The sequence below is a fragment of the Podarcis vaucheri genome, assembly GCF_965113315.1.
Source record: "Podarcis vaucheri genome assembly, chromosome: 2".
NCBI lineage: Eukaryota > Metazoa > Chordata > Lepidosauria > Squamata > Lacertidae > Podarcis > Podarcis vaucheri.
The window spans coordinates 121,361,671-121,389,006 of NC_138760.1; the positions used below are offsets into that span (position 1 = coordinate 121,361,671).

At 46.9% G+C, this 27,336-nt stretch overlaps 1 protein-coding gene across 22 annotated transcripts in view; it reads right to left on the reverse strand.

Moving 5' to 3' along the window:
* The window catches only part of TNXB (tenascin XB), a 124,720-nt gene extending 101,209 nt beyond the window's left edge, over positions 1 to 23,511 (reverse strand). For 4 of the 22 annotated variants that reach the window (XM_082206858.1, XM_082206857.1, XM_082206853.1 and 1 more), the window contains exon 1: positions 22,829 to 23,499. The gene's annotated coding sequence lies outside the window, so the exon portion shown is untranslated. Of the gene's footprint in view, positions 1 to 22,828 lie in introns of all 22 variants that reach the window. The other 18 variants (XM_082206860.1, XM_082206859.1, XM_082206845.1 and 15 more) reach the window with 12 other exon arrangements.
* Positions 23,512 to 27,336: the final 3,825 nt, after the last annotated feature.

A 27,336-nucleotide genomic window follows, 5' to 3' on the forward strand; every position in this document is an offset into this window, starting at 1 on the left:
CCTTAAGGCTAGCTAAAGGCTGCCAGCTCACAGAGAGCTTTTTTAAGCATCCACTATCAATATGGCGGGACGCGGGTGGCGCTGTGGGTTAAACCACAGAGCCTAGGACTTGCTGGTCAGAAGGTCGGCGGTTCGAATCCCTGCTACGGGGCGAGCTCCCGTTGCGCGGTCCCTGCTCCTGCCAACCTAGCAGTTCAAAAGCACGTCAAAGTGCAAGTAGATAAATAGGTACCGCTCTGGCGGGAAGGTAAACGGCGTTTCTGTGCGCTGCTCTGGTTCACCAGAAGCGGCTTAGTCATGCTGGCCACATGACCAGGCAATAAAGCGAGATGAGCGCCACAACCCCAGAGTCGGTCATGACTGAACCTAATGGTCAGGGGTCCCTTTACCTTTATCAATATGGCGAATAAGATGCACAACAAACACCAAAATCGCAAACACAAATAAGCAACACCCACCAACACAATGAATTGATGAATTCCACGGTGATCACTCTCTGCTTTTGTAAGACGTTTATGTCACTGCATTTATTTCTGTTCACTTGTTATAATTTGCTTTAGAAACAAATTTCTGTGCGAACATAGCAAGCCTGCCTTAATACTTGCCTTGCATGGTTTTTTTGAGAACATAAGAAGATCACATGAGATCAGACCAATGGCCCAACTGGTCCAGAGTCCTTTTCTCCCAGTGGCCAACTAGATGCCTGTGGCAAACTTGCGAGCAGGATTCAAGCGCAATAACCCTCTCCCCTCCTGCGGTTTCCAGCAGAGTCGGAAGGGACCCTGAGGATCATCTAGTCCAACCCCCTGCAATGCAGGAATCTTAACTGAAGCATCCATGGCAGATGGCCATCCAACCTCTTCTTAAAAACTCCCAAGGAAGGAGAGTCCACTAACTCCCGAGGGAGACCACCTGCCTTGCCCCACCCTCCGGCCCTAGGAGTCCTCATAAGGGAGCTGTTCCTGGAGGAAGAACTGTGAGGGGAGAGACACCATCAGGCAAGGCCTCCTTCCACCTGCCTTGCTCCACCCTCTGCTTCTCAATGTGTATTGTATTGCTTTATGTACTGTGGCTTGCTGTTTCATTGATTATAGTTTAGATATTATTGTAACTGTTGAGTGGATTTCTGTTTAACTTTAAATGTTGATGTTATTATTTTAGACTATTCTAATTGATTGCTGAATGACAAACTGGAACGTGTCCAGAGGAGGGCAACCAAAATGGTCAAAGGCCTGGAAACGATGCCTTACGAGGAACGGCTAAGGGAGCTGGGCATGTTTAGCCTGGAGAAGAGGAGGTTAAGGGGTGATATGATAGCCATGTTCAAATATATAAAAGGATGTCACATAGAGGAGGGAGAAAGGTTGTTTTCTGCTGCTCCGGAGAAGCGGACACGGAGCAATGGATCCAAACTACAAGAAAGAAGATTCCACCTAAACATTAGGAAGAACTTCCTGACAGTAAGAGCTGTTCGACAGTGGAATTTGCTGCCAAGGAGTGTGGTGGAGTCTCCTCCTTTGGAGGTCTTTAAGCAGAGGCTTCACAACCATATGTCAGGAGTGCTCTGATGGTGTTTCCTGCTTGGCAGGGTGTTGGACTCGATGGGCCTTGTGGTCTCTTCCAACTCTATGATTCTATGATTCTATGAATGTTACTTTTTAGATATAGGCGGCCTATTTTAAAGTTATGTTTTGTTATCACGTTTTTGTATTGCATTTGTTATAAAATGTACATTTTTTGTTTCTTCAGCTTGTAAACCGCCTTGAGTATTGTAAGATAGAAAGGTGGTAATCAAATTAAAAATGATGATGATGATGACCGTTCCACTGTCAAACTGCTCTCTTACCATCAAAAAGTTCTTCCTGATGTTTAGCCAGAATCTCCTTTATTGAAACTTGAATCTGTTGGTTCAGGTCCTACCCTCCAGAGCAGGAGAAAACAAGCTTCCTCCACCTTCCACGTGACAGCCTTTGAGATATTCGAAGGTGGCTATCAAATCTCCTCTCAATCTCTTCTTTTCCAGGCTAAACAGACCCAACTCCTTCAACCATTCCTCATCAGGCTTGGTTTCCCTGTCCTAATCATAGAACCATAGACTCATAGACTCGGAAGGGACCCTGAGGGTCACCCAGTCCAACCCCCTGCGATGCAGGAATACGCAGCTGTCCCATATGGGAATCGAACCTGCAACCTTGGCATTATCAGCACCATGCGCTAAGCAACTGAGCTATGTGCCTATCGCATGCATAGCCCAGAAGTGCTCTGTTAATCTTGTGTGGAACGGGGGTGAGAAAGACTTGGGTAAGGACTGGATTTATTTACTTATTTTAGGACGAAGGCAACAACCCCTAGGCTTGAAACCTCCCTTCCTTGTTAAAGAAATATAACTACAGCTGGACAATAAAGGGCCTCACATCGGTGTAATTCTGCAGTGCATTGGGGTACATTACAGCCTGCCTGCTTCAGCAAGTGCTGGATGGGCTCCCAGCCCTGCCTCTATCAGCATCCAGCTCCATCCTCTCTGAGCTGTTTACTGTGTGTGAAATTCTTTTGCGAAAAGACAAGGTCCCTGCCCAAAGCCAGCGCTTTCAGAGGGGAAAGCGTCAAGAACGGAGAAGATCCAGACCCTTTACATGCCATGGGGATGTTGTTATTATTATTGTTGTTGTTAAATCATTTCTCACCCACCCTTCAGCAACAAGTCACAGAGCAGGTTGCAACAATTCGAAATTTAGGATTAACAAGAAATCAAGACAGAGTACAATCACAGGAATAGGGTGGACCTCGAAAACACATATCTCAGGTGTCAAAAGGCCATGGTTAAAGAGGTGCAGTCACTGGCTTTGGGAAAGCTCAGAGACGGGACACCTGAAACTGAGATAAGGCGGGTGAGCTGCACAGCTGGGCTCTCCATTTTACTGCAAATTTCTCTCAATAGACACAGCTTTGCCTAGTATGCAACTTCTCTTTTTGCAAAGCAATTCTCTATTGCATTTCTGTGTGTCATTTTCAACAATACGTGCATTTCGAGGCATGATTTAAGGCACCCAGCACCTGCCGTTTTGAAGACTTTGCTTGCCTTGCAAAATTCAGAGAAGTGGGAATTTCAAAGGGTTGCTGTTTTTCGTTTCTCTTATTGTATCAGAAAGTGCAGAATTGATCTGTTTGCCATTATTGATTCTTGCATCAGATTACATGACCCTCAGAGTGTCTTCCACCTCTACAGTTCTATTATTCTATTACTAATCTCCCCCCATCCATAGTGAGAAAGTCATCACCAGAGTTTAAGATTTGGAGTCTAGGCAGCAAGTCCATTTCAGTACTGGCATATATATATATATATATATATATATATATATATATATATATGCTTTCGTAGATTTTCACGGGTACAGGAATGCAGGTTTTGGTGTCTTCGGGTGTCTTCCCGTGTAAGAGTCGGGGTGTCTGGGCGACGTTTCGACGAGGTCTCACTCGTCATCTTCAGGCTGGTGCTTTCCAGTAACAAGAAGCCGAAAGCACCAGCCTGAAGATGACGAGTGAGACCTCGTCGAAACGTCGCCCAGACACCCCGACTCTTACACGGGAAGACACCCGAAGACACCAAAACCTGCATATATATATATATATATATGACGCAGGTGGCGCTGTGGGTTAAACCACAGAGCCTAGGACTTACCGATCAGAAGATCGCGGTTCGCATCCCTACGACGGGGTGAGCTCCTGTTGCTTGGTCCCTGCTCCTGCCAACCTAGCAGTTCGAAAGCACGTCAAAGTGCAAGTAGATAAATAGGTACCGCTCTGGTGGGAAGGTAAACGGCGTTTCCGTGCACTGCTCTGGTTTACCAGAAGCGGCTTAGTCATGCTGGCCATATGACCCGGAAGCTGTATGCCGGCTCCCTTGGCCAGTAAAGTGAGATGAGCGCCGCAACCCTAGAGTCGGCCACCACTGGACCTAATGGTCAGGGGTCCCTTTACACACACACACACACACACACACACACACACACACACACATCTCCATACCAAGCCTTATTACAAAAGTAATATAAACCTCCTCCCCAGCAGCAGTATTTCAGGATTAAGATTACATTTCTTTAAAATTCAATGCATTCCACGAATAACATTAAGCATCTTCTATGTAACAGAATATGCTAATTTATCCTTTACAGCACTTTCAAACAACAACAAATGACTCCACTAATCAGAGCCACATTTCATTTTCCTTAATCCGTCTAACCCATTGATCCTGTTTTCCCTTAAAAAGACCAAACAATTTTTTAATGTAGTTGGAACCGGTCTAACAAATTCCTGGCTATTTATACTGGCTGAGTTCATTATCATGCCCCCCCCCCCAGGTTAGACAACATCTCCTTGATCTTCCCCCTGCCTGGCATCAAATAAAAACCCGTTTCACTTTCTAGATTCAAACCAACAGAGGCTGCAAGGAATCAGGCGCCAACTTCCAAGGGAGAATTGGGGCGATGTCGCGCATGGGGCATCAGGACATCGGGAAGAGACAAGGAGTGGAGCCGAACACAGTGGCAGAGCAGCTTCAGTAGCCGGCAGTCCCTCCTTAATCAGCCGCTGCCACGGTGGAGGTGGTGGTGTCTTCTTCCCCATTCCTTCTCCTCTGTGGCAGGATGAGGAGGAGCTTGGCTCTGTGCTTGACCTCCTTTGAATATTGCGGGGGCCCAACCCTCTTCCAAAAATTATTGGGGGGCCCAAAAGGGGTTGGCCCCTAAAAGATGGCACCCCTGCAAGGAATAAAGCTGAGGGTTATAGCAATGGTGAACATTGGACATTCAAATTCCAGTTGTACCCTTTGTTGCTGTTGTTGTTTAGTCATATAGTCGTGTCTGACTCTTCGTGACCCCCTAGACCAGAGCACGCCAGGCACTCCTGTCTTCCACTGCCTCCCGCAGTTTGGTCAAACTCATGCTGGTAGCTTCGAGAACACTGCCCAACCATCTTGTCCTCTGGCGTCCCCTTCTCCTTGTGCCCTCCATCTTTCCCAACATCAGGGTCTTTTCCAGGGAGTCTTCTCTTCTCATGAGGTGGCCAAAGTATTGGAGCCTCAGCTTCACGATCTGTCCTTCCAGTGAGCACTCAGGGCTGATTTCCTTAAGAATGGATAGGTTTGATCCTCTTGCAGTCCATGGGACTCTCAAGAGTCTCCTCCAGCACCATAATTCAAAAGCAACAATTCTTCAGCAATCAGCCTTCTTTATGGTCCAGCTCTCACTTCCATACATCACTACTGGGAAAACCATAGCTTTAACTACACGGACCTTTGTTGGCAAGGTGATGTCTCTGCTTTTTAAGATGCTGTCTAGGTTTGTCATTGCTTTCCTCCCAAGAAGCAAGCATCTTTTAATTTCGTGACTCCGTGGACAAAGTTGCACCCTATGCAACACCAAAATTCAGCCCCACAGCCCCCCGCCTTTCGCCTTCCATTGTCTGTCACAGTTTTGGCGCACTGTAGTTGTGCTCACCTAAATCTGCCTCTGGTTGAAGCCAATGCCAGTTCTACTCGTTGCAATTAATGAGTTAAACAGATTAAGCATGAATTAAACAGGCTCACTGCAATTAACGAACCCGTTAGCCATATATCTATTAATTTCAATGGGTCTACTTTGAGAGCAACTAGCAAGGGCCCAACTTCTAGTCTGAGGGATCATCCACACTTCCATTTGCCCCACCGCTCCCCCCCCCCCAGGGAAACTGCAGTTTAGCGCTGAATCAGAATGAACAGCAAATGGATTTTCTGCAAATTGACGTTTGTTTCGATTTAGTGCTAAAAGATGGGTTGCCGGGGGCAGGGGGAGCGGCAGGGCAAAGGCAAACCTGCCTGGACCCATACCTAGAAAGCACAGGACAAGCAGAAAACCACTTGGACCCATGTTTTCTGGGCAAGCAGGAGAAGGCCTGTGTGCCTTTAAATCCAAAGTGTGGATTTCAGTGTGTGGCTTTTCCCAGCATGAAGCTGCAGGCGATGAGGCTTCCCTCTGTTTATGTCACAAGAGCATCGGCAGACCTTATGGAGAAAAGGCGGGTAATAAATTCAATAATTGGTGCTATAGTGGGAGTCTGGATCCCTCCCCGCTATGGGAGCAGTAACTCCATCTTGGTACCGGCCGAACTAATACTCACACACAGACTTACACAACACCCCCCAGATCTCCTGAATCTTCTCTCCTCCCACAACCATCCATCAGTAAAAAGCCCGTTCCAGATCAGATTCACGTCAACAAGACCTGCAAAGAACAAAGGCGAGGGAGCCTCTGCGCTTTAAGAGCCTCATCAACGAGAACATTTCCACATGTGGCCTCTTCCTGCAGGCGATGGGAGAAGCGGTATCTGGCAGACTTCTCTCTGTTTACGTCGCCCTGGACACGCGCCGCTTCCTGGAGGTCAGAGCAGCCTGACAACACAGCCTATTTGCCCGGGGAGGGGGGACTGTCCCTCTCTGAAGGCCTTCCAACAAGGGGCAGCGACCTCTTGGGGGTGCCCAGAGGTGCCTGGCGAGAAAAGGATGCTGGACTCGGATGGGCCTGATCTGGCAGGCTCCTCTGATGTTCAGTGCTGAGGAAAGGGCACTCTGTAGATGCCCAGGGGGACTCTTGACATTAGTTTGCCTCTTGCATGTGTGGTTGTGGCTGAAACCTAGGTCTGAGAAGAACCATGTTTCACCCTCAATCAAAATGAACCCCAAATGCTGAGGGTGAAAGGCCCTCTCCATCTCCTGCTGCTGCCACCTTCCTTCCTTCAAGGCTGATTCTCTCTCTCTCTCTCTCTCTCTCTCTCTCTCTCTCTCTCTGACTGCCAGCTGGGCTCCATGCACAGCAGTCCGTGGAGAGAAAGGCTCTTTCAGGGCCCATTTCCTTGGGAAGTGAAGAGGTCGGAACCGTGCCCTGAACCAAAGGCCGACACACAAGAGCCTTCTGTCCTCTCCTCCTCCAAACAGATACTGTGCTTCTTTCCCTCCTCCCTGGCTCACAGGCAGGACTCCTCCACATGGACCCCGTATGTGTCTCAGGAGGTTCCAGGTACACATGACCCTCAATTTTATTCTTTTTTTTCCTAATCTTAAATTCAGTTCTTCATATTCTACTTCAGCTGCCTTTTTTTTTAAAGTCCTCATAAAAATTCATCAGCAGATCAGTGCCGATTTCCCTTCACATATGCTTCTGTGCAATTTTGCTTACTACACACTTCATTTTCTGCAGAGCCAATTCCCCTACCATAACAGAAATCCGTATGTTATTTTCACAAACATGCATTTTGATGCACACCTAACCCCAGTATATGCATTGGGTTTTTTTAAGGTGCACTTGACTGGACTGCATTGCAAATTTTGGAGCAGTGCAAATTTCGGACAATTGAATACAGTCTTACCTCAGGTTAAGTACTTAATTTGTTCCGGAGGTCTGTTCTTAACCTGAAACTGTTCTTAACCTGAAGCACCACTTTAGCTAATGGGGCCTCCTGCTGCTGCCACGCTGCCGGAGCACGATTTCTGTTCTCATCCTGAAGCAAAGTTCTTAACCCGAGGTATTATTTCTGGGTTAGTGGAGTCTGTAACCTTTAGCGTATGTAACCTGAAGTATATGTAACCCGAGGTACCACTGTACAGGGCTCTTTTGCTACCCCTTCTCCAGGCACTAGCACCCTCTTTTTCTATTTTTAATGTTTTCCGGAATGTTCCAGGTTGTGAACGAAAAGGACAATGTATTTGATTGAAAAACATGACAGTCTAGGCTAGGGGACAGAGGCACCATCTTTTTAAGAGGATTGAGGGGGCCCGTACACAACGCCGCACAATGTCATTACATCTTGCGCACAACACTGTGAGTCATCATGACGTCATGCATGTGACATCATACAATGCCCTGACATCACATGTGCGATGCCGCAAGGAGCCAGGGGGCGGTGCTGATCACCCCCTGAATATTGAGGGGGCTTGACCCCCTCAAAAATACTTGGGGCGGGCCAAAACTGCCCTAGGGAGTTGGCACACCTGCTAGGGGAGGAATCTGAAAGATTTTTCCATCCATGACACTATAAAAACAGGAGGTTTTTTTGCTTTGCAGTTGTAATTTAAATCTAAAACTTATTTTCTCTGTATCCCAAACCTTCTTCAATGTCAGAGGAGGGGTGGAAGGCACCAGGTGGGGAACTCCAAGGGAAGAAGGGTCAGAGCCCAGAGAGTGGTGGTGGGACAACACAGAGTGGTCAGAGGGAGAAGAGGGAGAAGACTGGGAAGAAGAGGGTCAGAAGCTGAAGAGGCAACAGGGTTTAGTGAGCAAGAAGAAGCTATGGCAGAGGGCAATCCAGAATCAAAAGCAGGAGAGGAGGCTGAAGAGCAAGGGAGACCAAGAGGCAGAGATGAGGCAGGCTGCTGAAGAAGCCAGGGGACCTCCCCTCTGGCCTCCCAGAACCAGAAAAGGAATGAAGAGGGAGGAGCAAAGGCACATCTACAGAGCCTCAGATTGCTTGGGAAGGACCTGGGGGGGAGAAGACTAAAGAAACTGTGGGAAGGTGGGAATCTTAGGTTTCTGCAACTGCCTCATTGGGACAAGACCTACTGGGAAGAGTTGCTGCATGCTCTCGGCCAGGCCTCTTGTGCTGTTTGTTCCTTTAAACAGTTAAATTCACTGACCCTGTGTGAGGTATTACTGACTTGCTCCAGGCTCCCGCCCCTGACACTTACAGAGGAATTATCCAATACAATCAAACCTTGGTTCCTAAACGTTTTGGAACGTTTCGGCTCCCAAACGCCGGAAACCCGGAAGTAAGTGTTCCGGTTTTTGAACGTTTTTTGGAAGCCGAACGTCCGACGCAGCTTCCACTTGAGTGCAGGAAGCTCCTGCAGCCAATCGGAAGCTGCGCCTTGGTTGTTGAACATTTCAGAAGCCGAACGGGTTTCTGGAACTGTTATGTACTGAGTTGAATAGGATCCAAAATGCAGCAGTCTGATTGGTCCTAGAACAATAGGATTCAGAATGCAGCAGTCTGATTGGTCCTAGAACAATAGGATTCAGAATGCAGCAGTCTGATTGGTCCACAGGAGCCACCCAATCCAGACAACCGAGGATTCACTGTATTCCTGTTTTATTCTCATAACAGCCCACTCAGTAGTGAGTCTCCAAGAATCGCTCAGTAAAGCTCTCTTTTCCTAGAAGGTACACAGGAAGCTGCCTTATTCCAAGTCAGAACCATGGTTCCATCTCACTTAGTATTGTACACACTGACCGGCAGCAGATCTCCAGGGTTTCAAGCAGGGAGCCTTTCACCACATGTTCCTAGAGATGCTATTGGAGGCGGGCAGAACCTGGGACTTTCTGCATGCAATAGAGATGCTCTAACCATTTTGCTGCGGCCTGCCCTCTCAGCGTAGCGGCAGCCTTTAGCAGGGTAATGTAAGACAGCTGCCGCAGAGGCGACACGTCATTAAAGCCTCCCAGAAGGCACTTAAAGTGATTTTTCAGATCAGCTGTGAAAATGTCCTGAAGCCTCGGTTCAAAGCCGTGGATGCTTCGGGTGGCCTTTCAGTCGCTCCATTCATTTCTTTGTAAAAACAGCAGTACTAAAGGCATGCCGATGCGAGCGGGAAAGAAATCTGGGGATACAATCAACGTACAGAGGAGGGTCAATACTATACCTGACAACTACCTGACATTCAGAAGACATCTGAAGGCAACCCTGCTCAGGGAAGTTTTTAATGTGTGACATTTTATTGTCTTTTTAATCTTTGTTGGAAGCCGCCCAGAGTGGCTGGGGAAACCCAGCCAGATGGGCGGGGTATGTATAAATAAATAAATAAATAAATAAATAAATAAATTATTATTATTATTATTATTATTATTATTATTATTATTATTATTATTATTTAATAGAACAGAACTCTAGCCCAATGGTTGTCATTAATTTGATTTTGAACTGATTTTAAATGAATTGATTTTAGAATATTGTGTTACTTTTATTATTGTTAACCGCTCTGAGCCCAGCTGGGGAGGGTGGGTTATAAATAAAACTTTTCTGATGATGATGCTGATGTTGGGGGCCACCTAGAGTGGCTGGGGAAACCCAGTCAGATGGGCGGGGTATATTATTATTATTATTATTATTATTATTATTATTATTATTATTATTTTCTTAAGAAGTGAACCAGGGTGCACCTTTCCTTTGAAACCGGCTCATCTCCAAATTTTGCAGTGCTGGTCTCCAGCCAAGTAATGAGTAATGTGTACAAAAATGCATGAATACCAAGGTAAGGCACGCGTGAGGATGTGTATATGAGTGAAAACAACATACCAAGATGCATTGCATTTGGTGAAATTAGTTTCTGAAAATGCTATACAGAATTAGGCCAAATTGAAGGGGGGGAGGAGAAAACTGCACTATCATGAAGCCTTTTTAAACTAGCGAATAAATCACAAACTGATGTGGAAATGTGGAGAGATGAACTTAACACTGGAAAAATTAGAAACTGAGACAAACTGAAACTGAGAGACTTCCTGGTCAGTCACTCCCTGGCACTGCCCTTTCCAGCAATCCCATGAAAGTGGGGGCCTAGAAATCATTGCTAAGGGCCACCCCCAGAACCCACTTCCCTTGCTTGCATTTGGAGCTATAGAGTGTAAGAATAAGTGTAAGAATATAGAGAATTGTAGAAAGAGGGCACCTGAGCATGCACAAAAGTCCTTTTCTTCACTACAGAGTGGAAACAATAGGCAGCAAAATGCATGCTGGGACCAAAAGGGAAAAGGCCTTTAGAGGAGAGGGAGCGGTTGTAGGGTGGGCCTGAGTGAAGGAAACGCTTGTGTTTAGAAAAGGAAACAAGAACCACCCATGATCCTTGCCAAATATCCTTTGCGTTGACCCCAAACAACCTATGTCCTGTCTGCTAGCATGTTCTCCTCCATATCAAAAGCAAAGGCTTCTGGACTTCACATAGGAATTTGCAGCCACACGCGCACGCGCACGCGCGCACACACACACACACACACACACACACCTGCTTTAAAACATAAACCCCAAAGTCTCATTGAGCTAAATGAGCCTTAGTTCTGAGCAGACATGCCTAGGATGGAGCTATTTCACGCTCTGCATGTGCTCAGAGGCGCTCTCCTTTGACTTCAGCTGAATGAGGATGGAATTATTCAGCGGGAAAGAAACACACTCTGCACATGCTTATTCACAACCTCCTGGCCCTGAAACGACAATCCAAGAGGATAACGCAAATACCACCGCAACTGCAACTCCCGGCTCCAGTTAAGCTCTGTTTGAACCCTTCTCATCTTAGCTGACTGTGTTGCTTGGAGTTTCCCATTTGGAGATAAACACACCCCTCTTTAATCATGGTACTTCCTCTTGCATATCTTCTATTTATGTTAGAACCTTTCTTGGCAAGGCTTGGCAGCATCTGCATCTCATTCTGCGCAAGGTTATCGGCTACCCATGACAAATCATGCCCCCCTCCCCGGGGCTCCTCTTCCGAGCGCCACCCTAGCTCAGCCTTGCTTTTGCAACGGTCTCTGTTTGCGCCCCAGGCAAGTGGATGGAGACCAGGGGAGGTCTCCTAGTCCATGAGCTGCTGAGCTGCCTCCATGTTCCTCCTCCAAAAATATAGGCACAAGCTGGATCTTTCTCCCAAGACCTTTACACAGCTCAGGGAACAGGGCTGACACCAGACATTTTGGCACCTGGCGCGAACCGCAAAATGGCACACCTCACTTCCCCAGCAGGGAAGAAGGGGTGAGTGAAGATCTACACCAGTAACTAGCGGGGAAGAAAAATCTACCTCAGGATTTGCTGCAGCCTGAGGCAGTCGCCTCACCTTGTCTCATGGGTGGGCCGGCCTGAGTTAGGGAAGTACCTGAGGATGTTGACACCCCTGGCAGTTCCGGAGCTTGCCTCTATTTGAAGTAGTTTGGACTGGGAGGCAGTGTCTGGCCCGGTGAGCTGCGTGGCAGAGCGGGGATTCAAACCCTGGTCTCCTGGTTCATAGTCCAACACTATGTAGTGGTTAAGAGCAGTGGACTCGTAATCTGGTGAACCGGGTTCGCGTCCCCGCTCCTCCACATGCAGCTGCTGGGTGACCTTGGGCTAGTCAGACTTGTCTGAAGTCTCTCAGCCCCACTCACCTCACAGAGTGTTTGTTGTGGGGGAGGAAGGGAAAGGAGATTGTTAGCCGCTTTGAGACTCCTTAAAAAGGTAAAGGGACCCCTGACCATTAGGTCCAGTCGTGACCGACTCTGGGGTTGCGGCGCTTATTTCGCTTTATTGGCTGAGGGAGCCGACGTACAGCTTTCGGGTCATGTGGCCAGCATGACTAAGCTGCTTCTGGGGAACCAGAGCAGCACACGGAAACGCCATTTACCTTCCCGCCAGAGTGGTACCTATTTATCTACTTGCACTTTGACGTGCTTTTGAACTGCTAGGTTGGCAGGAGCAGGGACCGAGCAACGGTAGCTCACTCTGTCTTGGGTATTCGAACTGCCGACCTTCTGATCAGCAAGTCCTAGTCTCTGTGGTTTAACCCACAGCGCCACCCGCATCCCCTTGAGACTCCTTAGGGTAGTGATAAAGCGGGATATCAAATCCAAACTCTTCTTCTTCTTCTCTAGCCACTACACCGCAAGCCACACCCCACTCTAGTCCTGGAATGTGCCCTTGAACTTCTTGCTTGGTTGGAGAGGTGCAATGTGGTTTGTCTGTGTGGAAACCCCTGACCTTTGCACGGATAGGATGTTGTCTTCTGCACAGCAGCAGCATCCGTTGCCCTGCCCACTTCTGAATCTGGCTCCACCCACCCACAGCATGTGCCCACTCCACGCCTGAAGGTTTTTTTGCGATGGGCCAAGGAAGGTTCCCTGCCCTTTGTTTTGCACGGGATCATCGGGTCGGAATGCATCTCTTGGGCTTCTCCTGCAGGTCCTGGGACAACAGGAATCCTGCCTCAAAGAGCTTCGTAATCTTCTTTAAAAAGAAACAAGGAAAGGGCAAAGGAGAAGCCTGTCCCAGCCCTCCCTCCCCACTGATGGCTCACGGCGATGGGAAAGAACCTCATTACTGCAATATCTTGGACACGGCTTAACTGGGAATAAGCATAGTTGAATCCGCTGGAGCTTACTTCTGTGTAAACATTGGGTCCGGGCCCTCACTCTGCCCCAGGGAGCAAGTCCGTCTAAGCCAAGCCAACTTCAATCTCTCCAAACAGCTTTTAAAGCGTGTAAGGATGAGCTCTGCCGGGGCAATGGCCCGTCCAGTCCAGCGTCCTGTTCTCACAGAGGCCACCCAGATCGCTGAATCATAGAATGGCAGAGGTGGAAGGGACCCTGGGGGTCACCTAGTCCAACTCCTTGCAATGCAGGAATCTCAGCTAGAGTTTCTAGGACAGATGGCCTTCCAACCTCTGCTTATAAACTTCCATGGTAGGAGGTCCACCACCTCCCAAGGGAGACCGTTCCGCTGTCTAACAGATGCCTATGGAGAACCTGAGGGCAACTGAACTCTCCTCTCCTGTGGCTTCCAGAAGCTGGTCTTCAGAAGCCTCTGACCATCAGAGCAAAGCCACCCTGGCTGGTAGCCATCAAGAGTCTTCTCCTCTTCCATTATATTCACCCAATTCTCTTTTAGAGCCCTCCACGTTGTAACCTCCTGCAAGGGACAAATATGGAGGGCTGCACAGGTTCCCCCATCACAGGTCCTTATCCTAGTGCCTTTACCTGAACCAGTCAGGCTACACTGAAGATGACGCAACCTTCAAACCCTGGCAGCACAGGAAAGACAAAATCTGAAAAGTATCTTCTGGCGAAGAGTCAAACAGCAACGATCCAGCTAGGATGGAACCACCAGCTTCATTCATTCACCGGCACCGTGATTTGACCATAATGACAGCTTGCCCTTCAACATGATTTAGGAGCAAGTGGAAGGATTCAAACCTAGGATGGAGTCTAAGAGACTAAAGCTGGATGAAATTCTTCCCATTAATGACTCCTGTTAAAGAGTTCCACCCCCGCCCCCTAAAATGCACACTTTATGGACCAGACAATAAACACATCACATATTGTGTGGATCCCAGTAGTGATGTATGGAAGTGAGAGCTGGACCATAAAGAAGGCTGATCACCAAAGAATTGTTGCTTTTGAATTATGGTGCTGGAGGAGACTCTTGAGAGTCCCATGGACTGCAAGAAGATCAAACCGATCCATTCTGAAGGAAATCAGCCCTGAGTGCTCACTAGAAGGACAGATCCTGAAGCTGAGGCTCCAATACTTTGGCCACCTCATGAGAAGAGAAGACTCCCTGGAAAAGACCCTGATGTTGGGAAAGATGGAGGGCACAAGGAGAAGGGGACGACAGAGGACAAGATGGTTGGGCAGTGTTCTCGAAGCTACCAGCATGAGTTTGACCAAACTGCGGGAGGCAGTGGAAGACAGGAGTGCCTGGCGTGCTCTGGTCCATGGGGTCACGAAGAGTCAGACACAACTAAACGGCTAAACAACAACAACATTGTGTGGATCTCACATAAGCAACATGGATTCGGGTGAATCAGTGACACAGTATAAGCAGGGGTGGCAAATCTGTACCGCCGTCCCCCCAAGATGTTGCTGGGACAAAGCCTCCCGCCACCCCTGATCCTTGGTCATGCTGGCTGTTGGTTCTGATGGGAGATGAAGTCCAGCAACATCTGGGGCGGACTCACATCCTTTGCATGCTTCTGAATACCAGTTGCTGGAAACCACAGGAAGGAAGACCAGAGTAACATTGTGTTCATTCCTGCTGTTGGGCATCCCGTAAATATCTGTGAGAACTGCCACTGTGAGAACAGGGGGCTGGACTGAACGTGCTGCTGGCCTGATCCAGCAGAACTATTCTTATGCTCTCATGCACATGAAGGCCTCCAGTGAGTAACAGAATTCCTAACACAATACCCTAAACAGTGTTCCTTCAATTCTAGATTCAGGTAAGTAGCCGTGTTGGTCTGACGCAGTCAAAATAACAACAACAACAACAACAACAACAACAACAACAACAACAACAATACTAATAACAATAATACATTGTCTAGTAGCACCTTGGGACGCGGGTGGCGCTGTGGGTAAAACCTCAGTGCCTAGGACTTGCTGATCGTATGGTTGGCAGTTCGAATCCCCACGGCGGGGTGAGCTCCCGTCTTTCGGTCCCAGCTCCTGCCCACCTAGCAGTTCGAAAGCACCCTTAAGTGCAAGTAGATAAATAGGAACCGCTTTATAGCGGGAAGGTAATCGGCGTTTCTGTGTGCTGCGCTGGTGCTGGCTCGCCAGAGCAGCTTCGTCACACTGGCCACGTGACCTGGAAGTGTCTCCGGACAGCGCTGGCCCCCGGCCTCTTAAGTGAGATGGGCGCACAACCCTAGAGTCGGACACGACTGGCCCGTACGGGCAGTGGTACCTTTACCTTTAGTAGCACCTTACAGATCAACTAAGTTTGTTCTGGTATGAGCTTTTGTGTGCATGCACACTTCTTCAGTGTTCCTTCAAGTACATCTTCACTAAGTTAGAAAATACTGCTTTTCCTTGGAGCCTTTCACAAATTATTTAAAAAGACAACAAAATGAGCTGGACTCCTTGGCAGGTTTTGAATAAACATACACGAATTTATTGAGGGTTAACAGAGTAGACAGATAATATAAGGATGTGTACAATTTTACAATATGCAGAAGTTAATGTAGGTTGAGAAATCAAAGAGAGGAGCTGAGGGAAGTCTTAGGGGGGAGGGTTTGTGGGGGAGGGGGAAAATGGGGGGAATAATTTTGTTATGTTGAAATTGTTAATAAAAATTTAAAAAAGAAAAAACTGCTTTTCTGCAAACAAAACCAGGTTGATGGTAAGAGCTGTTTGACAGTGGAGTGGACTGGACTCTCTTGGAGGTTTTTAAACAGAGGTTGAATGTCAGCGGTTACTTAGCTGTGGTTCCGACAATGTGGCAGGTTGCATTAAATGACCCTTTGGGTTCCTTCAGACTCTACAGTTCTATGATTCTAATGTCTTCTCTTGAGAACCTCTCCTCTCAGATGTTAATTCCCTTTGCCAGTTCTGGGACGTCTGTGTTATCATCTACTGCTGTTGTGACTTTTTGCTATGACAGTTTTACATAGGAACACAGGAGCTGCCTTATGGAGAGTCAGACCTATCTGATCTATCATGAAAGGCCCTGCTGGCCGAAACCCAATTAATAATCTGTCTGTCTGTTCAGAAACGCTGAGTTAGATGGACCACTTGACTTGGTATAAGGCTGCTCCCTAGGTTTCTGTCCTCTGAAGAAGGTTAGGTTGAGCGATTTGCTCAGAGTCATCCAATGAGCATCAAATGCCCCACCCCTTCGTCTCAGTTTCGCCATGGAGACAGAACTAGAATGAGCTGGCTCTGCCTCTCATTGGCTCTGGCGCCACCTGCTGTCGGCCTCCCTGCCTTCCACCCTATCAGTCCCAATTGCTACCAGCCGCCACCACCATGGGGAAATCAGACTGGATCAGACCAAAGATATAACAGCACAGAGGGAAGAAGGGCCCAAGGGCACATGTCCTTCTGCATGTCCCTCCCAGTGGGAAAGGACAGAGGGGAAAGCAGATGGAGCAGAGGATGTCACTCTTTGGCTATATATCAACAACACAAAAGCCAGAGGGTCCCACAAACACAGGCAACACCTCTCCATCCTGTGGGAAAAAATCTGCAGCCAAAATGACAATTTATGTTTACTGTACAGTGGTACCTCAGGTTACATACGCTTCAGGTTACATACACTTCAGGTTACAGACTCCGCTAACCCAGAAATAGTACCTTGGGTTAAGAACTTTGCTTCAGGATGAGAACAGAAATCGTGCTCTGGCGGCGTAGCGGCAGCAGGAGGACCCATTAGCTAAAGTGGTGCTTCAGGTTAAGAACAGTTTCAGGTTAAGAACGGACCTCCGGAACGAATTAAGTACAGTGGTACCTCAGGTTACATACGCTTCAGGTTACAGACTCCGCTAACCCAGAAATATTGCTTCAGGTTAAGAACTTTGTTTCAGGATGAGAACAGAAATTGTGCTCCGGTGGCACGGCAGCAGCAGGAGGCCCCATTAGCTAAAGTGGTGCTTCAGGTTAAGAACAGTTTCAGGTTAAGAATGGACCTCTGGAACGAATTAAGTACTTAACCTGAGGTACCACTGTACTTAACCCGAGGTACCACTGTACAAGTGTATAAAGGAGTTAAGACTCACAGAGAGCTGAATTGCCAGAGAGGATATCTCTTAGGCAAATGATTTTTATCCTTACTATTTCCTCCTTGCCTCTATCGTCCTCTTTTCTCGTTTACCTGCTGATGGAAATCAATGTGTCATTTGCTCTCTCCCAAGAGCAAACACCATCTTAGTACTTTTAGTATGTAGAAAGCAACTTGTAAGTATCACTGCTGGCCTCGTATTCTTCACAGTGCTGAATCCTGGCAAGACTTACATGTGAGTAAACATATTTTCTTGTGTTTACTGCGCAGTCTGTCATCTGATTATTTTTGTAGGAGGGAAAGAGGGTGAATCCCAAACGGTAGGGGCATATTTAAGTATATTTAAGGCTAAGCAGCCTACTTTCAAGTCTGTTTTTATTCCTGTAATATTTTAACTCAGAGCAGCTAAAGCTCTAAACCTCACTCACGTGAGACTGAAGGGATAAATTAAGTTTACTATATCCTCTCCTACTTGCCAAAATCCATCCATTTCCCCCCCTCTCCAGGCAAGCAAGAGGCATGATCGTGAGTCAAGGGCATTTCTTGTCTAAGCAAAAGCACTCAAGGAGAAGAGCAAGTGAAGGCTCTGGCCTGGGAAGAGTCCCAAGGTCTGGACAGAGAATCTTGGAAGGCCATATCCTTCCCCTGGGCCTTGAGGTCCCCTTCTCCTGATGTAGAAGCACATCCAGCACCATCACCTTATCAGAGTGTCCCTGGACTCCTAGGTGGAGTGATGTGAACAAGGCTCTACTGGAAGGCTGCAACAGTATCAAAATGGAGGCATGTGGAACAGTGGAGGATAGTCCATTAAGGCGAAGGGGGCATTGCCCCACCAGCCTCATTCTGCTTTCAATCAGGCCCCACCTGCTTGCCTTCTTTCTTACAACCAGCCTCCCCCTTAGTCTTCCCCAGAGCGGGTGGGGCAACCCATCCAGATGAGAGGGGTATAAATAATAAGATTGTTGTTAGCATTAGTATCAGTGTTGCCCTTGAAGAACTCAGCAGAGAGGAGGAAGGGGGCAAGACTAGCATTGGTTGCCTCTGCTTGCTGTTGGTTCTGGCTCCCTCTACTGCTGAGCTCCCTTCTTTTCACCCTACCAGCCCAAATGGACGCCAACCATTGCAGATGTCAAAGCACAGTAGGAGTTTGCTATACTTAGGGAGCCCATGCTGAAGGCAGGCCAGGCCACTGCCTTGCTGAAGCTAAGGAGGTCTGGTCAGTGCATGGATGGGCTTGAGAACCATGCAAAAGCCCCCTCGGGCAGGCAGGCTAGAGATATAAGGAAATAAATGGAATCAGTAAAGGATCATCCAGTCCTCTTCCAGTTTTCTGGCTAGGACTGCTTCCTGTGTGCATTTCTCAGACTGCATTTCTCCCATGAGCTGGTAGACAGTCCACCACTTGATGGAATTGACTTTAAAGGTAAGGGGACCCCTGACCATTAGGTCCACTGGTGGCTGACTCTGGGGTTGTGGCGCTCATCTCGCTTTATTGGCCGAGGGAGCCGGTGTACAGCTTCCGGGTCATGTGGCCAGCATGACTAAGCAGCTTCTGGCGAACCAGAGCAGCACACAGAAATGCCGTTTACCTTCCCGCCGGAGCGGTCCCTATTTATCTACTTGCACTTTGACGTGCTTTTGAACTGCTGGGTTGGCAGGAGCTGGGACCGAGCAACGGGAGCTCACTCCGTCGTGGGGATTTGAACCGCCAACCTTCTGATCTGCAAGTCCTAGGCTCTGTGATTTAACCCACAGTGCCACCTGCATCCCTGGAATTGACTTTAAAAAAACCCTAAAAAGCCTGCAACCACATCGTTTTGTGCCATAAATCTTGTATCATGTTCTCTGATGAGGCAGATCTGTTTCCAGTCGTCCCAAACAACTGGTTCAAACAACAATAAATAGGTTTTAGACTGAACTTTGGAAAGAATGTCCTGACAATGTAAGTCATTCAACTCTGGAACAGAGATGGACTTGGAAGGAGATAAAGACTCTCCTTCTTTCAGAGAACCTTGGTGGCCAAACTACCAGTAGATTTATTGCATCAGCAGGGGAGTTGGACTAGATGATATTTGGGTGGTATCCAACTGAGTCCTACTCAAAGTAGACCCAATGAAATAATGAATTAGTTATGCCCATTAAAATAAATGAGTCTACTCTGAGTAGGGCTAACATTGGCTACAGACTTATGATTCCATCTAACTAGGCATCATTTAACATCTTCGTCGATATCTTCCTTTCCCTGACATCTTCCTTCTCTTCCTCTCTTAACTTTTATGTCCTCTTAGGTGATTGTATAAATATACCCCCCACTCTCAGTCTATCCAGTTCTGTGCCCCAAACAATAGTTTGCTCTTAGGGACACCAGATGCAAAAGAGGACAGGATTCCTGCATCTTTAATAGTGGCATACCTGCCGAGTTTCCCTCTTAAAGGAGCAGGAGCCCCATCCTCTTTTGAATCTTTTATCTCAGCCTTTATCCTTCACCCACCTTGCTATCTATGCTTCAGTACATCCTGAAGCTGCTGAATTGCAACTCATTACCAAACTTAAAACCATGGAGAGACCTGGTTTGAACAAAGACATTGGATTCTTATCCCATTACACATGACTAAGCCATTTCTCACCTTCTCACCCCTTGCCTTTTCCTGTAAGACCTATTACAGTCGTTAAGAGTCGTCAACAGGCTCATCTCAGCTATCTGCCAATCTCCCATTCCCACCACCCTTCTGAGTAATACCCCTCCCCACCTTCTCACTATATAGAAGGATCTGGCAACTTCTGTTTCAGTGTATCTGAAGAAGTGTGCATGCACACGAAAGCTCATACCAAGAACTAACTTAGTTGGTCTTTAAGGTGCTACTGGAAGGAATTTTTTTATTCAGTACATCCAGTTACCTCTGCCCCTTCTCGTTGCTTTCGCCCTCCTCTTAAATGCCTGCAACACAGGGTCACATTCCATGAGCTGGGTGAGGTGGAGCTTGGACCACAAAGGCCACATTTGTGAGTCTTGAAGAAGAAGAAGAAGAAGAAGAAGAAGAAGAAGAAGAAGAAGAAGAAGAAGAAGAAAAAGAAGAAGAAGAAGAAGAAGAGGAGGAGGAGGAGGAGTTTGGATTTGATATCCCGCTTTTCACTCCCCTTCAGGAGTCTCAAAGCGGCTAACATTCTCCTTTCCCTTCCTCCCCCACAACAAACACTCTGTGAGGTGAGTGGGGCTGAGAGACTTCACAGAGGTGTGCCTGGCCCAAGGCCACCCAGCAGCTGCATGTGGAGGAGCGGAGATGCGAACCCGATTCCCCAGATTAGGAGACTACTGCTCTTAACCACTACACCACACTTAAGGTGCCACAAGACTCTTGGTTGGTTTTGCTGCAACGGACTAAGATGTCTACCTCTCTGGAAAATCACCCTTCCTTGAAACTGATAGGAATGTAGAATAATGGCCTTCTACATTGGTCCATCTAAGCCGCACTGATAGGAAGTAGCTCACCAGGGTTTCAAACAGGGAAACTTTCCTAGACCTGAAGATGGCAGGAGTTGAGCCTGTTTCTTTCTGCATGTTAGGCAGATGCTCTAACCACCGAGCTAAGGTCCTTTCCCCAGAGACTAGGAACACAAGAAGCTGCCTTATGCTGTTGGACCACTGGCCCATCTAACTCAGTATTGTGTACACTGACTGGCAGCAGCTGTCCAGGGTTTCAGAGAGGAGACAGCTCCAATGTCCACAAACACACACACACAAGCATCTGATATCTAGGGCAGACTTCAGCCTTGTCAGAGCTGGCTTCTCTCACTGGTATGAATGGGAGAGAAATCTGATTTACTTCATGTCAAAAGGTAGAGGTACCTAATCCACGCTTTCCAAGACAAAACCCAACCATCCTTCAGAATCCACACTTCTCCGAACTTTGCAGTGCAGTCCTGCCAGCCAATAAATGTGTACAGAAATGCACGTGCTGGGGTAAAGCGTGCATAAAACTACATATAACTGTGAAAATAACGTACCAAAATGAAGAACGTTTGGGGGAAATTGCTTGCATAGACATTCTGCTTTAAAAAGGTGTATCACTGGGAGAAATGCTGCTGAATTTTCCTGAGGACTTGCTATAGAAATATTAATAGCAGCAAACTGAGGTGGAACTATAGAGAACTGAACTTCTAATTGGAAAAAAATACAAAATTACAGAAATTAAATGGACAGATTCACACACACACACACACACACACACACACACACACCCTACTCACTTGAACCCCAAGATTCAGCCTTTGCCCTCCGGGTGCACTCCAGCCAGCACAAGATTGGATTGCAGTGCTTTTGGACTACAACTCCCATCACTGGCTGGGGCTGATGGGAGTTGTAGTCCAAAACATCTAGAGGGCACCAGGTGGGCGAAGGCTGCCCAAGATCTATCCAGAAGAGCCAGGTGCAAAGGACATAGTGTGAAAGAACTGTGTGCCTCTGAGCACATGGTTAACCTGGGAATTAAAGTTCAGTGCCGGAACTGAACTGAGCACACACAAAAGTCCACTTTGGGTTACCATTCTTCTCCATTTCATCACCTCAACAAAGGCAGGAAAATTGGCTTTCTTGTTGCTGCCATTGTTGAACAGCCGGCAGCCAACCCCACTTGCCAATCTACTGCGAAATCCACACAGAGACCTACAGGCTACCTCAGTAGGTTTTGAATTCCACGTGGCTTTCTCTTAGCTGAAAGAGCTGTCCTTTGACAGTTTTCTGAAAATGTTCTCATAAGCCACCTGACAACGCTGGAGGAATTATAGCTTTAGAGATAAGACAGATTCCTGGAAACATTCTCACAAGCTGCCCGGTGACACCAGAGGAATTATAGCTTCATAGATAAGAGGCAACCATTCATTATCCTTTCGTCCCTCTAGAGCATCATTCCGTTCATTCACACTTTGCGATACTTCTTCAATGGCTATGCTCAGCCGATGTACTTTTTATTTTCATCAATGAATTCACATTTTCTTCACAATGCCATCATGACTTTAGTAAGCACAATAGTTTATTATTTAAAAAGCCACCTGTCTGTGCTCTATAGATTGCAACTAGATCCTGAGGGATTGAAACTCGTGCATTAAACTCATCCCTGTGTGCTAACAGCACTGCCTTCTCTTGCCTGCTCTAACACTGCTTCATCTCTCCCTGCCTTCATCCACCCTTAATCTCTCTTCCGTTCCATCCATCCATCCATCCATCTGTCCCTCTTTCTCTCCCATTTCACTCCCATTCATCTGCACCAAATTACTGCTTGGACACTTTTATGTAGGATAGCGAACATCTGTCTATCAAAATCAAACTTTCTTACCTGCTCCCTTCTCTCCCCAGCCTGTCAGTCTCTTGTTACCATGACATGTTCTTAAAAACTCAACTTTCTCATTAGCAAAACAATGCTTTCCTTTATCACTGTAGCTGCTCGGGGATCCTTTCAGGAAAGCCCAAATATTTTTTTCAAAACTCAGATGCTCTGCAGGGCATCTTTAGCACACAACACCACTTCCCCCAGGACTTTCCCTGCTCCAGCTGCCCCACAGGGAATCCCCTCCTTACTTGCAAAAAGTTTGATGCTCGGGCTGCAAAGAGCTCCACTCGTCTGCTGCCTCTCTCTGCTTCACTCCCTCTCTCTGCGCGACTCTTTCTCCTGCCCTGGAGAGAGAGAGAGAGGAGGCGAATGTGTTGGCCTTTGGATTTCCTGGCTCAGTACAGCACTGGGGTGTGAGCATCACTCACACACACACTCACACACAAACACACACACACACATAGACTCATTCACTCCTTTGCTTCTGCTTGGTTTGGAATCGGAGGCAGTCAGACACAAAACGCCATGAGATCATAATGGGAATCTCTGATAACCATCTTGGCACAGAGATTCGGATCACTCCATAGTCCTCCTGTTCCAACACACTTATTCATATCTATGTTAAACTTTCTCTCTCCCGCACACACATCTCTTTTCACTTTGCTGCCCTCTTTCTCTCTGTGTGATATGTGGCCTCCATCCATTGATCCTTTCCCCTGGAACCATCTCTCTCTGTCTGTCTGTTTCTCTCTCTCTCTCTGTCTCTCTCCTTGTTGTGGCTCCACACATCATAAACTAAAAGCTGCTTCACACGCAAGCACTCTCTCCTACAGAGCTGTTGCTTCCACGTAAAAGGAGATCCCCTGTGCAGACTGTCACGCAACTGGCATGGTCTACGAATGTAAGGACCAGGCCAGCGACTCACCTAGTCAGGCAACCTGTTCTCACAGTGGCCAAGCGGATGCTTCGATGGGAAACCCTGCAAGTAGGACTTGTGCTGCTCTTCCCACTTGTGACACCCCCAACAGTGACTGGTATCCAGCAGTGGAGACAGGGCATCGCCATCTTGGCTGCAAGCCATTGATAGTCTTATCCTCTGTGAATTTGTCTAGCACCCACCCACCCACCCCCTTACAGCCTTCTAAAGTTGACTTGGCAGTGAATTCTTGTGGCAGTGAATTCCGCAGATTCACTGCTCCACAAAACACAGCTTCCCATTCCATGTATACACAATTAAACAGATCTTTGTGGTTTCTTCAGCTGAAAAAAGACTCCCAGGTAGTTTTCAGATGGTCATTATTTGGGGTTGGGATTCAGTCACATACTGGCAAATTCAGGTTGCTTAATTATAGTTGATTTGAAGATCTTGCTCAGCAGCCCCGTTGCCCCCAGCAGACTTTTATAATAGGGAAAGTGATGGGGGGGATGAACTAGAAAGTGTGATTTAACACTTGCGTAGTGGGTGGTGGGTTTTTATACTCCTAGCTTTGAAGTACAGTATTAGTATTAGTACATCGGGTGGTGCTGTGGTCTAAACCACAGAGCCTAGGGCCTGCTGATCAGAAGGTCGGCGGTTCGAATCCCCGCAACAGAGTGAGCTCCCATTCCTCAGTCCCAGCTCATGCCAACCTAGCAGTTCGAAAGCACACCAGTGTAAGTAGATAAATAGGTACCGCTCCGGCGGGAAGGTAAACAGTGTTTCCGTGCGCTGCTCTGGTTCGCCAGAAGCGGCTTAGTCATGCTGGCCACATGACCCGGAAGCTGTACGCCGGCTCCCTCGGCCAGTAAAGCGAGATGAGCGCCACAACTCCAGAGTCAGCCACGACTGGACCTAATGGTCAGGGGTCCCTTTAGATTTATTAGTCTCTATGCGATCAAAAATGTGTGCAAGATCCACTTTTAGAAAGAGGCATCATCTGTGTTACGTTGCCAGCATCTATCTGTTCTAGACAACTCCTTCCGACGTAGGTGCTGTGAACCCCAAAGACGTGGAAAATCAATTTTTGTTCGTTCAATCTCCATTTTAAAGTCATTGAAACAACTACATGTAGAGGCTAAAGCACCTTCCCGTTTTTATCATATGTGGTCTTGTAGTAAGGTTAAAGCGTACTGGGAAATGATATATAATGAATTGGAAAAGATATTTAAAAGAAAATAAAGATGTTTAAAAATAAATACATGTTGTAAAAAAGAAGAAGCCAGAAGCTTTCCTTTTGGGAATTCTAGGGACAGAACTACTCAAACTGTATAAAAAATTATTCATGTATGCAACTACAGTGGCGAGAATGTTACTTGCCCCAAAATGGAAAGAAGTCCAAGCGAAAGAAGAATGGATACAAAAACTAAAAAGAAATGGCGGAACTTACCAGAAGAATAAGAAATCAAGATAACAAACTTTTTCTAAAAGAATGGAAATGGTTTATTGCATATCTACAAACAAACTGTAAACAGATAAGAACATTGGCAGGATTATTGTAATAACCTGCAGTTTTATAAGAGTATATATTTAAAGTAGGTGAATAAATGAGCAAATTAAGTTAATCTGGATATGCAGAAAATATTAAAAATAAATTTAAGGAACCGCGGAAAGAGGGGGAAGGAAGACAAGTTTTGAAATGTCAAAATGATTGTCAAATTATTGAAATGTAGAAAACTAAAAATCATAAATAAAGTATATTTTTTAAAACGGTCCCCCATTCAACTACCTCCTTACTTCCAAACAGTCCAGAGGGTGGCACTACCTGTTAGATTCCTCCTCCTTAGGCTCAGTGTTACCCTTGCAGAAGTCATCAGGGAGAAAAATGGGGACAAAACTAGGATCACTTGGCTCTCTGGCGCCCCTTCTGTTGAGCTCCATCCCTTCTGCCCTACCAGTTCTAAGGACCACCAGTCTCCACTGAGAAAGAATAATCCATTCATTAAATTTATGTTCAAAATAATGGAGACAGATTACCATGTTGCTATCACTGATAGATTGGGTCAGTCAGAGTCTAATCCTGGACGTAAGATTTGTGGAGTGGGTCATCTGTGATTATGGGTGCGTCATGGAAGCAGTAATGCTTCTGAATATTAGTTGCTGCAGATGGCAGGAGGAGAGAGTCCTCTTATGCTCAGGTATTGTTTGAGGGTTTTCCAGAGGCACTTGGTTGACTGCTGCGAGAACAGCAGGAGAGTTTTCAACCCGGGGTCATGGGTTCGAGTCCCACGCTGGGCAAAAGATTCCTTCATTCCAGGGGGTTGGAATAGATGACCCTTGGGTCTCTTCCAACTCTACAATCCTATGATTCTGTGATGGGGTGGGCCATTGGTCTGATGCAGCGAGCTCTTCTTATGTTATTAGACAAAGCGCAACAGCCTTCTTCTGCAGCTGAAAAATACTGGGGAGGCTGGGGAACAGAGATAGAGAATTGTTATCATTGGAACATCCTTCACATAGGTCGGCACAAGGCCATGAAACTCAACACTTTCAAAAACATTTCTTGCAAAATTGGCCTTATAAACTTGCCACAGAAATTTTGTTCTCTTGCCTTAACAGATGAAAGATGGGGAAACCCCAAGGCTTGAAGATATACGAAAAATATGTTGTTTGTTGTTGTTTAGTCGTTTAGTTGTGTCCGACTCTTTGTGACCCCGTGGACCAGAGCACACCAGGCACTCCTGTCTTCCACTGCCTCCTGCAGTTTAGTCAAACTCATGTTAGTAGCTTCAAGAACACTGTTCAACCATCTCGTCCTCTGCCGTCCCCTTCTCCTTGTGCCCTCCATCTTTCCCAACATCAGGGTCTTTTCCAGGGAGTCTTCTCTTCTCATGAGGTGGCCAAAGTATTGGAGCCTCAGCTTCAGGATCTGTCCTTCCAGTGAGCACTCAGGGCTGATTTTCTTCAGAATGGAGAGGTTTGATCTTCTTGCAGTCCATGGGACTCTCAAGAGTCTCCTCCAGCACCATAATTCAAAAGCACCAATTCTTCGGAGATCAGCCTTCTTTATGGTCCAGCTCTCACATCCATACATCACTACTGGGAAAACCATAGCTTTAACTATACAGACCTTTGTCAGCAAGGTGATACAAAAATAATAATCTTTTTTTGTGAGGGGATCTAAGTTTTGGGGGTGGGAAAATCCCCCCAAACAGCCCAAGGAGAACTGAGCATGCTCAGTGACCATAGAAGGCTGACTGCCCGTTCAGAATGGGGAAACAAAACACCAGCAGGAAAAGGGGGACTGGAAAGGAGTGGTTGAATGACAGTACCATCCTAACACCATCCTGAGTTCATCGCTACTTAAGCCTGCCAAGTGGGTATAGGATGGCAGCCTGCAAAACAAAACAAAACAAAACAGTAGCATTCTGTACTGCAACAATCTCTTGCAGCTCCCCTCTTTGGTGCAACTCCAGACTGATTATTATTTTTTTATTTTTTTGCAGGTGTATTTTGCAAGATGTCATTGGCATGCTGATGCTACAATAGCATATTGCATTTATGCTGGGCTGGCCACACATCGTTCTGCTTTATCAATTGTTCTACGCTGTTTCTCCTGCATTTAGTGCCAGATTGCCCTCTGGAGGGACACACTTGTCCCATAGCAAAACAGAACCTGGACAAATAACACATTTGTGGTAGGAGAAGTTACATGATTTTGGCAGGGAGTTACAGTATGCACCCACTAGAAATGAAGCAGAAATGTATTCCCTTGAGCTTTCATGAATGCACAATAAAATAATATTATTAGGGCTGCCACATGGCTGGAATTTCCCGGGC